Raw genomic sequence first — 14,119 nt, forward strand, 5'->3', positions numbered from 1 at the left:
CCAGGTCACGATCTCGCGGTCCGTGAGTTCGAGCCCCGCGTCAGGCTCTGGGCTGATGGCTCGGAGCCTGGAGCCTGTTTCCGATTCTGTGTCTCCCTCTCTCTCTGCCCCTCCCCCGTTCATGCTCTGTCTCTCTCTGTCCCAAAAATAAAAAATTAAAAAAAAAAGTTGGAAAAAAAAAAAAAAAAAAATATTTAAAAAATCATGATATAGTATAAAGTAAATGTTTAGAAGTTACCTGGAAGGCATTATGTGGAGAGGTGGCTGAGGGTTGAAATAGAAGATGAGCCATCAGTCGGTTAAGCGTCCGACTTCGGCTCAGGTCATGATCTCGCAGTCAGTGAGTTCAAGCTCTGCGTCAGGCTCTGTGCTGACATCTCAGAGCCTGGAGCCTGCTTCGGATTCTGTGTCTCCCTCTGTCTCTGCCCCTCCCCTGCTCACAATCTATCTCTTTCAAAAATAAATAAACATTAAAAAAAAGAAGAAGAAGATGAGCCTTTACTGGTTTTGTTTTGGATTATAGAGGTAAAGCTAATACTAGCCTTGCAGTGTTAAGATGGGCTAGGAAGAACAGAGGCCATGCTTCAAACATGGGAATTTTAGCATGACTCCAGCAAAACAGAAGTAAGTCTGTTGATGAAACACATGCTCTGTTTAAAGAAGAGTCCCTTAAGTGAAAGCAGGATTCCACCAATCAGAGACTACCAGGGCTCAGCTCTAGGTCCCCCCCTTTTTTTTTCTAGAATACTCATTCTATTCTTGAAATCTCTGATGCTCTCACTTCTGAGATGGACAAAGCATTTTCTTGTTCTCTAAATATATTCTTTCCTAAGGAGCAATGGTTTGTGTGTCTCGTGGGAAGAACTATAGTCCGAATTTAATGCTTCCAAAGGATTTAAACAAGGTTTAGTTTCCCTGGAAACCAGGCTCTTGCTGATTGTTGTACACATTTTTCTTATGAGGTCAGTAGCACCTGAATCTCTTGACAGTAAAGGCCACCTTGAAACTCAAAATATGGGTGGTGTTCTAAAGAACATTCTAGTTGTTTAAAAAACCTACACAGTGAATAGCACTGTGAGTGTTCCATCCTTAGCTACCATCGCAAAAGAAAGGGGGGTGTATGTGCTTGCGCGCATGAGAGCATGTGTGTGTGTGTGTATGTGAGTGTGTAAGGTGATAGAAAAGAAAATCTGGGATTTATTAAAAGCTAAGGTTTTTAATAAGGTCTGAAGTCACTGAAGGCTGGAACTGGCTGCGGTAGTTATCAGTCCACGCTGACATTCCTGCGTTCGGATTATGGGGAGCATTACAGTAGAGTAGCTAATCTTTTGTGGCCAGTGCTGCTTGCCCGTGTTGATAAGTATGATTAACAACTTTAAAAGTCAAATACATTAGCAAATGCCTTATAGCCGCCAGGAATGCTCATGGCCACCCACACTTCACAGCAAAATGAAAAACAAGTTTAGGAGCCTAGGATTCCTGAACCTTTTAGATAAGTATGCCTCCAAGTTTGGTTTTGAAGTTGGCTTCAATCAAATCATGTGGAGTTGTTGTTAGAAAGTAGTCAGATAGGAACCAAAAAAAAAAAAAAAAAGAGGAATGTGCTTTTGGTTTGGGAGGTTGTAAAAAGATGACGTTCATTATAGTTTCAGAATCTACTTTAGGCCTGCCTCTTCCCTGAAATTGCAAAATGAACTTTAAAAGAGATACTAGATTTTGGGCGGGGGCGGGGTGGGGGGCGGGCGGTGTAGAAAATGCGTTGCATAATCCAATTTTTGGTGGTAATCCTAAATAAAAGTCAAAACTCTGGGCTACATACAAATTGGATGAGGCAATGATAGGTGACATAATCTTCAAAACAGTGGAAGAAATTCAGTTCAGTAAGTGCTCAGCCTGGCTTGCTGTGTGACCAGGGTCTTTGTTCCCCCAAACTGGGGCTGCATTGTAGATGTCCATTAGCATCATAATTAAAGCAAGCCTCTGTGCTAAGTGTTACACAAAGGAATTCTGGATTTCTCTGCCCAGAATTAAAGATAACACCATTGAAAATTTAAACCAGTGTAAGATTTGATGTTTACAGTTCAAGGATTAGTAGATAGTGGGGGGTGAAAGGAGAATACAAGCATGGAATTAGTAGACAATCCTGAAGAATAGTAGTGCCAGATTCCAAGAGGCAAATCCATTCTTGCAGAACTGTCATGAACACAGTGCACGAAATTGGCCTCTCCCCAGCAGGTAGTTTATACTTTCTGCCTCACTGTTGACTTTTCTCTGGTCTGTGGCTGCTGAATGCCAAAACTCCACATACCTTCCCTACCACCAGAGATCCAGGGTAGGTTTTATTCCTTGGTAACAGAAACTACAAGCCAACTAGCTCTCCAGAGCATCAGATTCATAGGAAAGATGTTGACGTGATGGAGATTTTTTTTTTCTTTCATCGCTTATATTAGTTACAACAGTTATTCTTATCCATATGATCTTTCTTTTTTTTAATGCACGGTTTGCTTTTTGCTGATGAAAAGTTTCCCCTATTTCTCAATCTCTCTCTCTCTCTTTCTCTCCCTGTCTCTCTCTCTCTCTTTAGGTAATGTAAGCCAGAAGTGTGTAGCTTCTGGAATTTTACAAATACTGAAATTGAAATCCCGTATGTACAGTGGAACATCCAGATAGATAAGACAGCGCTGACATTTTGAAGCTGTACATGATGTGGAATTAAGTTCTTATCATTTGAATTCCATGTACAGCTGTCATTACTCATCGGGTGCATTTTGAGGGTCCTCATGCTGCAGATCTGCTGTCAGATTTTTCTTATGTAATCTTCTTAGATAAAGAAAGTTTAAAAAAAACAGGGATCAGGGTCAATAATCCAAGCAGCTGAGCCAATTACCTTGATTAACTTCAAAATTAGAATATATCAGAGGTGGGGGTAGGTTGCCTCAATCTAAAAACATAATGGCTTCACAGAACTCTCCATTTTAAACATCATGTACTAAAAGCAAAGTGAAATTTTGTTAATTTTATGATGAAAGGTACCGTTCTTTTCCAAAAAAAGAAAGGCGTGTAAATGTAGTAGACATTATGTGATAGATTATGATCCCTATTTAGGAATGTTAAATGCTTGATTTGTGGAGAGTTTGTTTTTAGAGCACAATATAAACATGCGTTTGTTTGGTTTTCGACATTACCTGGAATGTTTGCTACTGAAATTGTGTTGGAGGCATGCATAGTATCCTGAGAACCTGAAAACTACAAGTTGCAACTTGAAAATGGGCTCCATGACACTAGGCACTGTGAGAAGTCACAAAACCCTTATTGTGCATATCTGCATGTGCCTGTACCTGTCTGTGGGACCCCTGCAGACGAGTACATGTCGCTTCTCGCCTGTGCTCTCAGTGCATGTGCGCCCAAGCAACCTAATATGCAAATCTGGAAATTTGACATTGCCATTGCCGTAAGGAAGACTAACTCAGCAGTAGAAGGTGGTATTTATTTTCTGCTTAAAATGGGGAAGAGAAAAGCCATACTCCAAATACCTGTGTGCACGCTAGAGAGACAGTCACCTGAAACAAGTCAAGAAATTGAATTTTTATTCAATTAACTTTTTTTAATTATGAGTTTGTGTGGTCACTCATTTATCCATCTATCCTACCATATTGCTCAGGATGTAAAACTATTAGAGAGGAACAGCAGGGACAGATCTCTCAGCCTCAGGTGCACAAGTGACTCACCCAGAAAGGCACAAGCATGTTTCTGACTCCATTTTGGAGCTCTGCAACTTTCTTGGTCTGGCCTCCCTGGTATCAGACATTAGATTAATAGTCACTTGGGTTCCATCGGATTAAGCTAGTAGCTTTATTTGTTCAGCCGAAGATCTCCAAGACATATTGTTAAGTAAACAAAATAAGTCTTTGAATAATGCATATAATTGGATTCTATTCATATAAAAAGAATTTCCTAATGGGTGTATATGTACATATATGTGTAGACATATACGTGTATGTTTTATGTATATATGTGTATATATGTGTATGTATATGTTATATACCTATAAAGACCTATGACTATATCTATAAAGTTTGGAAGATAGGCACGAAACTATTACTAGTGATAACCTCTAGAGAGAGAAGCAGAATTAGGAGTTGTAAATAAAAATAGACTTTTGTTTGAATTTTTACAGAGCATTATTTGGTGTAATTAAAATTATTGTAAAGGAAAGTATTTTGAAGGTTGTTTTATTAGTTATTAGAATGTGTTAGATATTCTTTGATTTCTTTGTGAAGATAACAATTTATTAAAAAATGAATGAACCCATCTTACAGGATGGGAACTGTATTTTCATATTTATGAATATATTCACAACATAATATAAATAATATATAGTACCCTTCTGGTGTGTTTTTTCTCTAATTCCTTTTTGCCAAGAGATTGGTGAATTTCTTAGAATCCAATAACTAAAGCAGATATGACCAAAATAAACCTCTTTGTCCTGGGCTCTTTGGTCAAGCAAACTTTGGAATGTTTGCTAATCTTCTTCAATGTCCTATGGGTTCCATGTCTCATGCTGCCTTTATTAGTAAATAAAACGGTCACATTGGTCATGCACAACTGTTAGATTCTTTTTGCTAAATAATAGTAGCCAAAGAGGAAATTTTGAAGCAAAAGAGGGTCAGCTACTCTCCCAACCTCATAATCAAGTCATATTGATAACCAAACATAGGACCAAATTCTGCCAGATAATACAGACACTTATGAAGCAAACAAAACCCCCACATGTAAATCAGTTCACATAACCTGTATGCAGGCAATCCCAGTGTTTCACTTTTCTTCTAGATGCTTCAACCACAGCCTTACAGAAAGAGTCAAGAGAGGCTTGAAGCAAGCACCCAGATTCCAAATACAGATTCTGTCACCTTTGTAGCCAGCGTCAGACCAGCCAAACTCTCCAGGAAATCGTGGCTGAGTGAACGTACAGTGATTACATTGGTCGTGCATAACTCTTAGGTTCTCTTTGGTAAATAATGGTAGCAAAATAAGCAGTTTTAAAGCAAAAAATGATCTACTCTCCCCAGAACCTTTTGACCAATTCATGTTGATAACATGTCTAGGACTATTTTGGGATTTAGACTGGGGCATTGTCACCGGAGACACAGGTAAAGGCCTTACTGGATTTTACACTGAAATACTTTTAGCCAGTTCATATTTCTTGAATACCTTGAGGCCGCCAAGCACACTAGGCGACAGTAACAATTTTCACCAGTTGCAGCCTCTTTTTGACGCTCAGAATGCCAACTGGAAGTTGTTGATGGAGTGGTGGTGCCAGTGGGGCTTCTATCGGCAGGTCCCGCCGTGCAGCTCCCTCTTTAGACACCAGAGAGACTATCTCAGACTTTGAATGCTTGGTTAGATGCTAGCAGCATGCTAGAACTGAACCCAAGTGACACACACATAACTCTGCACCATACAGACCCAAGTATGTTAGAGTAAATTACAGACGAGTACTGCAATTAGCTGTTCTTGCAGAGTTCTGTTTCTTGAATCGCGATTAATCATATTCAGCCCTGTAAGTGTAGTCGTAATCACCTGTGCTTTAAAATTCTAACTATGGAATGGTAAGTATTGAATCTTTATGCCAAGCTCCATTCCCAGCAATTTACATGTATTAACCCACTTAATGTTCACAACAAGCCCAAGAGGAATATTATTATTTTCCTTTTAACAATGAGGGATCTCAAGCAACTTGCCCAAACTCACTCAGCTTGTACCTGGCAGAGTCCAGATTTGAACCCAGGCATTTGGAATATAAAGGCAGTTTTTTCACTGCATTAAAGAACTAGCGTGCTCTTATCCAGGAAGCCATACTGTTCTCACCAGTCACGAAATACTACTCTTAATTTGCTCTTGCGCAGATTCTGTGCACAAGGCATGTTGTCTACCCGTTGTTACATCTGAACATCTCTTGCCTTGATGTGCAGTGTTCCTCGGTGAAGTCCCTGGTTCCTCAGTATGTGTTCCTCTCTCTAGAGCTGACGAGAAACATTGAATCGTCAGGCCTGGCTCTCTGCAAAAAAGAAAAAATCCCCAAGGAGCCCCTTAGACCCTTCCTGTGGGTGCCCTTTCAAACCACAGCTGGCTGTTGTAGACCCCAGGGCTTGCTGCTGAATTTTTGCACCCCTTCTGAGAGGCTGGACTCTATCTTTTTTTTTAAGGTGTTTTATCTCTGCAGAGAATGAGCTTCCATATATAAACTTCCAGGGATATAAGCCTGGTTTCTGCTGTCCCAGAGCTAATTAGAAGAAAGGGAACTGGGGGGCCTGAACCATACAGCCTGTGGAATATCACTTAATCTGTTACTTCACCTTTGCCCTACTTTGTAAGGGGTCCCTGAGTTTAGGGCTATTCTGTTATTTCCATAAACCATATATGTTGCACCTTTTCCATGTGTTGCGGAGAGGATGGAACCAAGGACTCTCAGATCTAGCTGCCCCTTAGACTGAGCTAGTTCCACTGTATAGAGGTCCAGCTTTTACTTGAATCTTTTACTTGAATCTTGAATCTTCTTGAATCTTCTCCTCTTCATTAGCCCTCCCTATAAGCACTTAGGTTTGCTCTCCTCTCTGCAAAGTCATTACCATTTCTTCACCTGGTTCCGGTTTCTTTCTTTCTTTTTTTATCATCTTATTTTTTTTTCATCATCACAAGTACACTCTTTAATTCCCATCCCCTGTTTCTCCCATCTCCCCAATCTCCCCTCTGGTAACTGTCTGTTTATTCTCTATAGTTAAGAGTCTGTTTCTTGGTTTGTCTCTCTTTTTTTTTTTCTTTCCTTTGCTTACTTGTTTTGTTTCTTAAATTCCGCTTGTGAGTGAGATGATATGTATTTGTCTTTCTCTGATGTATTTCATTTAAAATTGTACTCTCTAGCTCCATTCATGTTGTTGTAAATGACAAGATTTCATTCTTTTTATGGCTGAATAATATTCCATTATATATAGCATATATACACACACCACATCTTTATCCATTCATCTATCGATGGACACTTGAACTATTTCCATTGTTTGGCTATTGTAAATAATGCTGCAATAAACATATGGGTGCATATATCCCTTTGAATTAGTGTTTTTGTATTTTGAGGTTAAATACACAGTAGTGTGATTTCTGGATCGTAGGGTAGATCTACTTCTAATTTTTTGAAGAAACCCCATACTCTTTTCCACAATGGCTACACCAGTTTGCCTTCCCACTATTAGTGCAAAAGGATTCCTAAAAAGGAATTCACATCCTCACCAACGCCTGTTGTTTCTTGTGTTTTTTTTTTTTAAATTTTAGCCCTTCTGATGGGTGTGAGGTGGTATCTCATTGTAGTTCTGGTTTGCATTTCAACATATGAGTCCCAATTATTACTGCTGTGCTTGGTTTGTGAGTTTGCAATGCACTTACACCTGGGCATAGATGTGGCTTTGATGCCTAACTGACTTCTTGTGCTCAGAGTTTCATAAAAATGGGAAGCTTCGGATGTCAGACCATTTGCTTTGCTCTCTGGTATAATCCTGAAAAGTATTTTTGTCTCCAACATGAATGGTGTTCCTTTTTCAAGTATTGATTTGCCCAGGCACATTGGGTATTGGGCTTCTGACCATGAAAATGGGCAGGGCTGAATTAGGCAGGTTTTTGGCACCTTGGAGTTGGTGGTCATGGGCATAGCTGCCACATGTATTTGAGTAGGTTGTACACTGCACAAATCTAGGTTGTCCTGATTCTGGGGAACGCAGGTGCCAATGTGGGAGTAGAATCCACATCCTGAGGCCCCCTCCTAGTGCATATTCCACTCCCCAATATTTTTCTTCCTCTGCCATGGTTACACACTGCCATTCTGGTGCCTATCGTCAGTACTCTACAATGGCTTTTCTCGTAGCTGCATATATATTTTAAATGGCTGTACAGTATTTCATTATATGAATATACCATAATTTATAAGTTCCTTATTGGTGGGCATTGTGCAGTTTTCAGTCCTTTGCAATTACAACTAATACTGAAATAAAAACTTACATGTGTTCATATATATGTCTGCAAATATCTCCTGGAAAAAATCTTCCAAGTGGCATTTTCTTTAACTCATCTCCCTCGACTCTCATATCTATGCAGTTGCTGCCAGCACCCTTCCTTGCCTTACCCTCATCCTCCAAGTTCGAGCTTCATGACCTCTTGCTTACATTATTGCAGTAGTGGGTCAGTCTACCGCTGTCTCCTTTATAATCCACCCTAAACATGGTTACTAGACCTCGCTGCTCAGATTATGTTACACCTGTGTTCCCAAACCTCCCAGGGCTCATGATTGATGATTGAACTCAGTATTAAACACCCCCCACCCCTCCCAGCATTCAAGGCCACACCACAGTGGGGCTCCAGCCCATCTTTGGAGTCTCATCCCCTGTGATTCGCCAGGTCCCTATGCTTCAGCAGAACCGGATACCTCGCCGTTTCCTGAGCTTGCCTTGCCCTAGAGCTCATCGTTTTTACTCTAAGAGTGTCCTCTTTCAAGTGTCCCCCCGCCCCCGTTTTTGCCTGTGCAAAACCTTCGCAAACTTTAACGCTACCACCCTAATCATGTTTTCTGGATTCTCCCACTCCCACCCCCCAACCTGGACATGATCCTCCCCCCTCAAAGCACAGCTGCCCTCTGTCCCCTGCTGGTCTCAGATCCTGTTTTTGATTGCAGTCATTTGGGCTGCTAGAAACCAGTGGTAGCTGGAGAGCTGGAAGCATGTATCCTGTGGTGTGTTTAGTGGAAGGCCTTCTATAAGTATGGCATTAAAAATATATTTATTAGATTAGATCTTCACAATTGGTAAATTCACTTACCCCAGATGGGCCTAGCCCTTCAGCTATAATTCAGAGATTATACACCTGAAGCCATTAATATGAAAGTAGATTACCTTTCCGGTGTACTTAGTCAAAATACAGAAGAAACGCATTGGCGGTGAGGTGGCAGGCAGGGTGGGAACAGGAGCCCATCTCTTCTGCCTTCCCTTTTCCTGGGGTCCACTGCCGCCCTTACAAAGAGCACAAGGAGTAGGATCCTACTAGACTTAGAAGGCTGACTTCTTGCCAGCCACAGCAAGCAAGGACTCGCATCCCCATTTAGGAGGAATTTACCCTAACAATCCAAGCACTTGCATTAAGGGGATGTTTACAAACATCCTGGCTTTTGACTCATACTCATTGTCCGCAGGATGACATTCTCAGGAGAGGAAGTGGGAGGCAGGGGAGTCACTGGGGGGGGGGGGGGGGGAGTGTAGAAAGCTTGATCAGATCAGGGATCCCTGAACAAAATCTCCTCTCCTTTCAGTGACCCAGAAAGTCTCTTTGCCTACTGATCCCAATCTTGCATTTGAAGACACTGGAAGGACACATAGGAAGTCTCCACCTTCAAGTACTGATTATCCACTTTCAAGCTCAGGCTTCTCATAATAATCTATACTCCCTCCCTTAGAGGGAGCACCTCTCACCTAGTTCAAGTTCTCATTCACTTATTCAACAAATGCCAATTGTGTATGTCCCTGCCCTTAAGGGGCTTATGGACTAAAAGCAGATGACAGTTCCATATTCTTTTGTGAGGATATGGAAAGAGAGCCAAGGTTTCAGACTTTTACTACTCAACCCCCCTCTGACCTGTGCTTCCTGCATATTCTCTCTTATCGAAGAGTTCAGATATTCAAAGTCTGAGTTGCTATTGTCCTCAGCATGCACTTTATACCCTGCGCATTATTCCCGGAATCCTTTTATCTCTAGTGCTCTTTATCACAGGCTAGTATTTATTTTGGTACCATCCTTTGCCAGATTAAATATTTATACTCATTTAATATTCTCTCTGTTGTTGAAAAGAACAATACAAACGTTGAATAATAACAACAAAGTACTTTATTGTCTTAATTTAATCTTGCATCACCTGTGAGGTCTCCAGGGCTTACTCTATGCCTTTCCCGTTCAAGGACGCTGTCCGAGGACCTGAACCCAGGCCTTCTGATTCTGGATTCCAGCACAGCCTTCAAATCCTTATTTTTGTAACATGTAACCTATTTGCTCTAAAAATGTTCAGCTCCTCTACCCGATAAAGTTTGATTACTATTGCCTGCAGAATATGTCACTCGGAAAATGTACCCTCTGTCCTACTGATTTACAGAGCAGACTAGTTTACACATTCAGCTCTTCTATTTTACGTGGTAGAACTCTCAACTAGACCCCAAAATGCATCTCATATATTCTCTTGACTCATGTAGTTCATCGGTAGTATAAATATTAGCAAATCCTGTTGCTTAAGATGTAATGTCATCTGGGGGTGCCTGGGTGGCTCAGTCAGTTAAGCTTCTGCCTTCAGCTCAGATTATGATCTCACAGCTTGTGGAGGTTTGTGAGTTCGAGCCCTGCGTCAGGCTCTGTGCTGACAGCTCAGAGCCTGGAGTCTGCTTCGGATTTTGTGTCTCCCTCTCTCTCTGCCCCTCCCTCATTGGCTCTCTCTCTCTCTCTCTCTCTTTCTCTCTCTCTCAAAAATAAATAAGCATTAAAAAAAATTTTTTTTTTAAGATGTCATCTGAATATGCATGATGACCTGTGTTTTAGGATAGAAATTATTTGTAATGTACTATTTTGGCATTTTCTCCTTGGAATCAGTTTTCACAGTTTTAATATGTTAAATATTATTCCATCATGGATGGGTGTCGGGGGGCGAGGTATAGTGAGTGTGTGGGGGGCGGGTTCATTCATGGGCATCTTCTTTTGAGTCTCTTTAAGCAAGGAAAAAGATAAACCTGCTTTAACAACGCTTCCTCTTGGCCTAGGAAGTTTTTAAAATGGGATTTGTTACATAATATACATGCTTGGCGTTGGTGTAGGGGGGCAGCTAGGAGAGGATGGTCCCCTTGGTTTGTGACAGACTGGCAGCTTTTCCCCTCTAGTATGTGCCATAGCTGCAGAGCCAGATTTAAAAGAGGATTTATAGGAAATCCAGCTGTGAGTTTTCGTTTTTTCTCTTAGAGCTGGAGGCGGGGCCAAAACCAACCTCAAACCAGGCACACCATTGATCAGGCTAGAATGATGTGGAACAGGCTCACAGACAACAGCTAAGCACAGAGGAAATATTAGCTGGCAGAGATAACGAAGAGGAAACACTCAGTGACAGAGGCACCATCTGTCAGTTTCGGAGGAGCAGTTTTCAAGAAAACAGAAAATGAAATGAAGAAGACAGTGGTTTTGTTTCAAAGGTACAGCACAGCCTAAGGACATTTTTAAACAAAGTAAGTTTGTATTCCATAGGAAAGGAGGCGGGGGTGGGTAAGACAACAGTTACTGCCTATTTGCACTGTGACTTTTGTGACGGATATATAAAGTTTTCTTTGTGGTGTATTTGATATTTAGAAGGACATTCTTTTAAGGAGAACTGGATTTATAATTTAAAGCAGTGCCTCTCATTTTGATTATTCACTTGAAAAACATTTGAAAGTTACTACAAGATTTGGTTTACTTCTATTTAACCTCAGAGATTTGTTTTTATCTCGGTTATACCATAGATACTGACACAGGACTTTCTTTTTCTTAATGTTTTGAAGTATGAGCAAAATTATTTGTATCTTTCCCCAAAGGCAAGTTAGTGAGAAAAGTGCCCATGTCTCAGATTGAAGAGGCTAGCAGAAAATGTTATCTCTTGCATGTTTAATTCCATGGGGTCGGCTAAGTAAATAGCCATGAGTGTGACCTAGACTTCTGTGCGCCTTCCACATCACCTTATTGTGTTCACATCGTTTTTAAAGGAAGCTGCTTCTGGATCTTTTAGTTTGCTTTTCTCAAAAAGCCTTCTACCCTTTTCCAGAACATACGCTGCCATACCAAACAGCCCTGTTACTTAGGCTTAATACATTTTTAAACATACTAGCTTTAAAAGGGGGTTGGACTTGTGTTGTCTGTTGTTATGTGTTACATCCAAGTGGTTTGCATTTGATGTCATATGTCGCATGTTTTAGTAGCCTAGGATTTGTCTACGTCCAAAGGGATCTTAAATAGGGATTTGGAATGATAAGCTTATATGAACGATAGCAAAAAGTTTTTGGAGCCCCTCTGTTGGAAAAAGGCAGTTCTCCTTCGTTCTACACAGGCAGGAGGGGACTTTTATGCATCAGCGTTAGCAGGCTGTCTAGTCCAAACCAGAAGGAGAAGCACTGGCTGTAAACTCGCAAGAGCAGAAACCACTCAGTGTGATGGCCCAATATGGATGTCAGAACTTTGTAGCATGTGTGGGAAAATGGCTGCAGTCCAATGTCTGGAATCATTTATCTTCTGGTAGAGCCTAGAAGACAACTGTTGTATGCATGTTACAGAAATCCCCGCTGATTGATTTCATTTACATAGAGCAAGCGCAGTGACTGATGGTGCGGACAACTGCGAGTGGGGGAGAAGTATTGATCTATTTCTGCTTTTGCTGAAATTCTCGTCTCATTAGTGTTCTTGGCACCTTTGAATGAGACTGTGCCGCCACTGACAACCATATGGTTTCTAGGGGGCCCTTTCCACACGCTTCGTAACAAGTGCCACATTTATGCCTTTTCTTATTGAGGAAGTCATAAACGGAAGGTTGAGTGTTTTGTCTCACTGTCTTTTCCGAGCTTAACCTGTTTCCCTTAGTCTAGGTTTGAAGAATGGGAGGGAAAAAGTATTCAGGAGCAGGGTTCTTGACACGGACTCAGCGCAGCACGCGCGGTCCTTCAGAGACGTGCACGGGATACTCTGCGAAATTCTGGCACACGCTCCTCTTGATGTCGAAACTCGTGTCTGCATGTGAGGCTGTCAGATTTGCCAGTATACGCTGTGTGAGCTAAACTCACATGTGCTAACATATGCTGACATCCGACAGGGTCGCATCCAGACCTGTTTGCCGAATGTGTGAAAGATATTTGCCCATTTCTGACAGTGCCCGTGTGAGATCTCGTGAAGACGTTTTTAACTCATGGCAGGGACCAAGATAACAGTCAAAAGCCTTGGGTTTCAGCCACCCTCCCCCCCTTACGCTACCTAACGTGGCGACCTTGAGGACGATCACTAACCTTTTAATAAATCTGTTTTGCTGCTTAAAATGCCTCCTCGAGACGTTTCAAATGCCAGTAAGATATTTACAATGTGTCTTGTATTTGTGTCATTTATGAAGTTGGCTTCATTTTCTTAGAACTACACTACACCGAAAAAGCTGAAAAACTCTGGGTCACTAAGAACAAAATTCTGTAGTCTCGTATAATAGTACTTTTGTTTGCAGAAGCCTGCTCTTGAAGGTACTTGCACTGGCCTTTTGTCTCTATGTGAAATTATTCTTTGATTCTCTCACCACAATTCCGGCATTGTGGAATACCAGGAATTTCCTCCAACAGGTTGAAGTTTTAGCAGTTGGGTTCAAATTGGTGCAATACTACTTCGATTTAGTATAGTTAAATATATATACAATTTTTTCAACTCCCAATATGAGGAAAATGGATGATAGTGCAAATTCGGGTACCTAATATTTTCTTACATTTGATATATCCATATATGTCATATTTAAATAAATACATACATGCATAGGTATGCTTAGCTTCATATGATATATATATACATACATATATATGTATGTATATATATGAGAGAGAATCTCCCTCACATATTCCAATAAAAGCAACAGTGTATAAAATATTGAAAGTAAAAGATAGGAGCCACTAGTGTTTTTTCATTTTACGTGATAAACATGATAGCCATTTAGTAGAGTGCGAAGGATGTGGGAAGTCAGAAGTCAGACCTGTCAATATCAGCTGCCATGACCACCATGCTCCAAACAAAACCATCCCATGGGCACCGTCTACTGAATTGTGAAGCACGGCTGCCCCGTGAGCCATCCCACTCAGCTGTGTGACCGACCTTGGGCCAGTCACTTAATCCTGCTGACTCTTAGTTCCTCTGAGGCAACATGGGTAAGAATGTATACCTTATCCCATTAAGTTGTTGTTAAGGGCAAATGACACAATAATATATATGATGACGCTTTGAAAACTTTAAAGTCACTAATTGCTTCCTGGAATATTCCTATTTTCCCTTTCTTTAAAAT

At 41.0% G+C, this 14,119-nt stretch overlaps 1 protein-coding gene across 5 annotated transcripts in view; it reads left to right on the forward strand.

Annotated features, from left to right (window-relative positions):
* Positions 1–14,119, forward strand: part of STARD13 (StAR related lipid transfer domain containing 13) — a 185,296-nt gene that overhangs the window by 72,039 nt on the left and 99,138 nt on the right. The window contains exon 1 of one of the 5 annotated variants that reach the window (XM_058687792.1): positions 11,241–11,294. The exons of the other annotated variants lie outside the window; for them this stretch is intronic. The gene's annotated coding sequence lies outside the window, so the exon portion shown is untranslated. Of the gene's footprint in view, positions 1–11,240; positions 11,295–14,119 lie in introns of those variants that run through there. 5 annotated transcript variants of the gene reach the window in all.

Source organism: Neofelis nebulosa, chromosome 1, assembly GCF_028018385.1.
Source record: "Neofelis nebulosa isolate mNeoNeb1 chromosome 1, mNeoNeb1.pri, whole genome shotgun sequence".
Classification (NCBI taxonomy): Eukaryota; Metazoa; Chordata; class Mammalia; order Carnivora; family Felidae; genus Neofelis; species Neofelis nebulosa.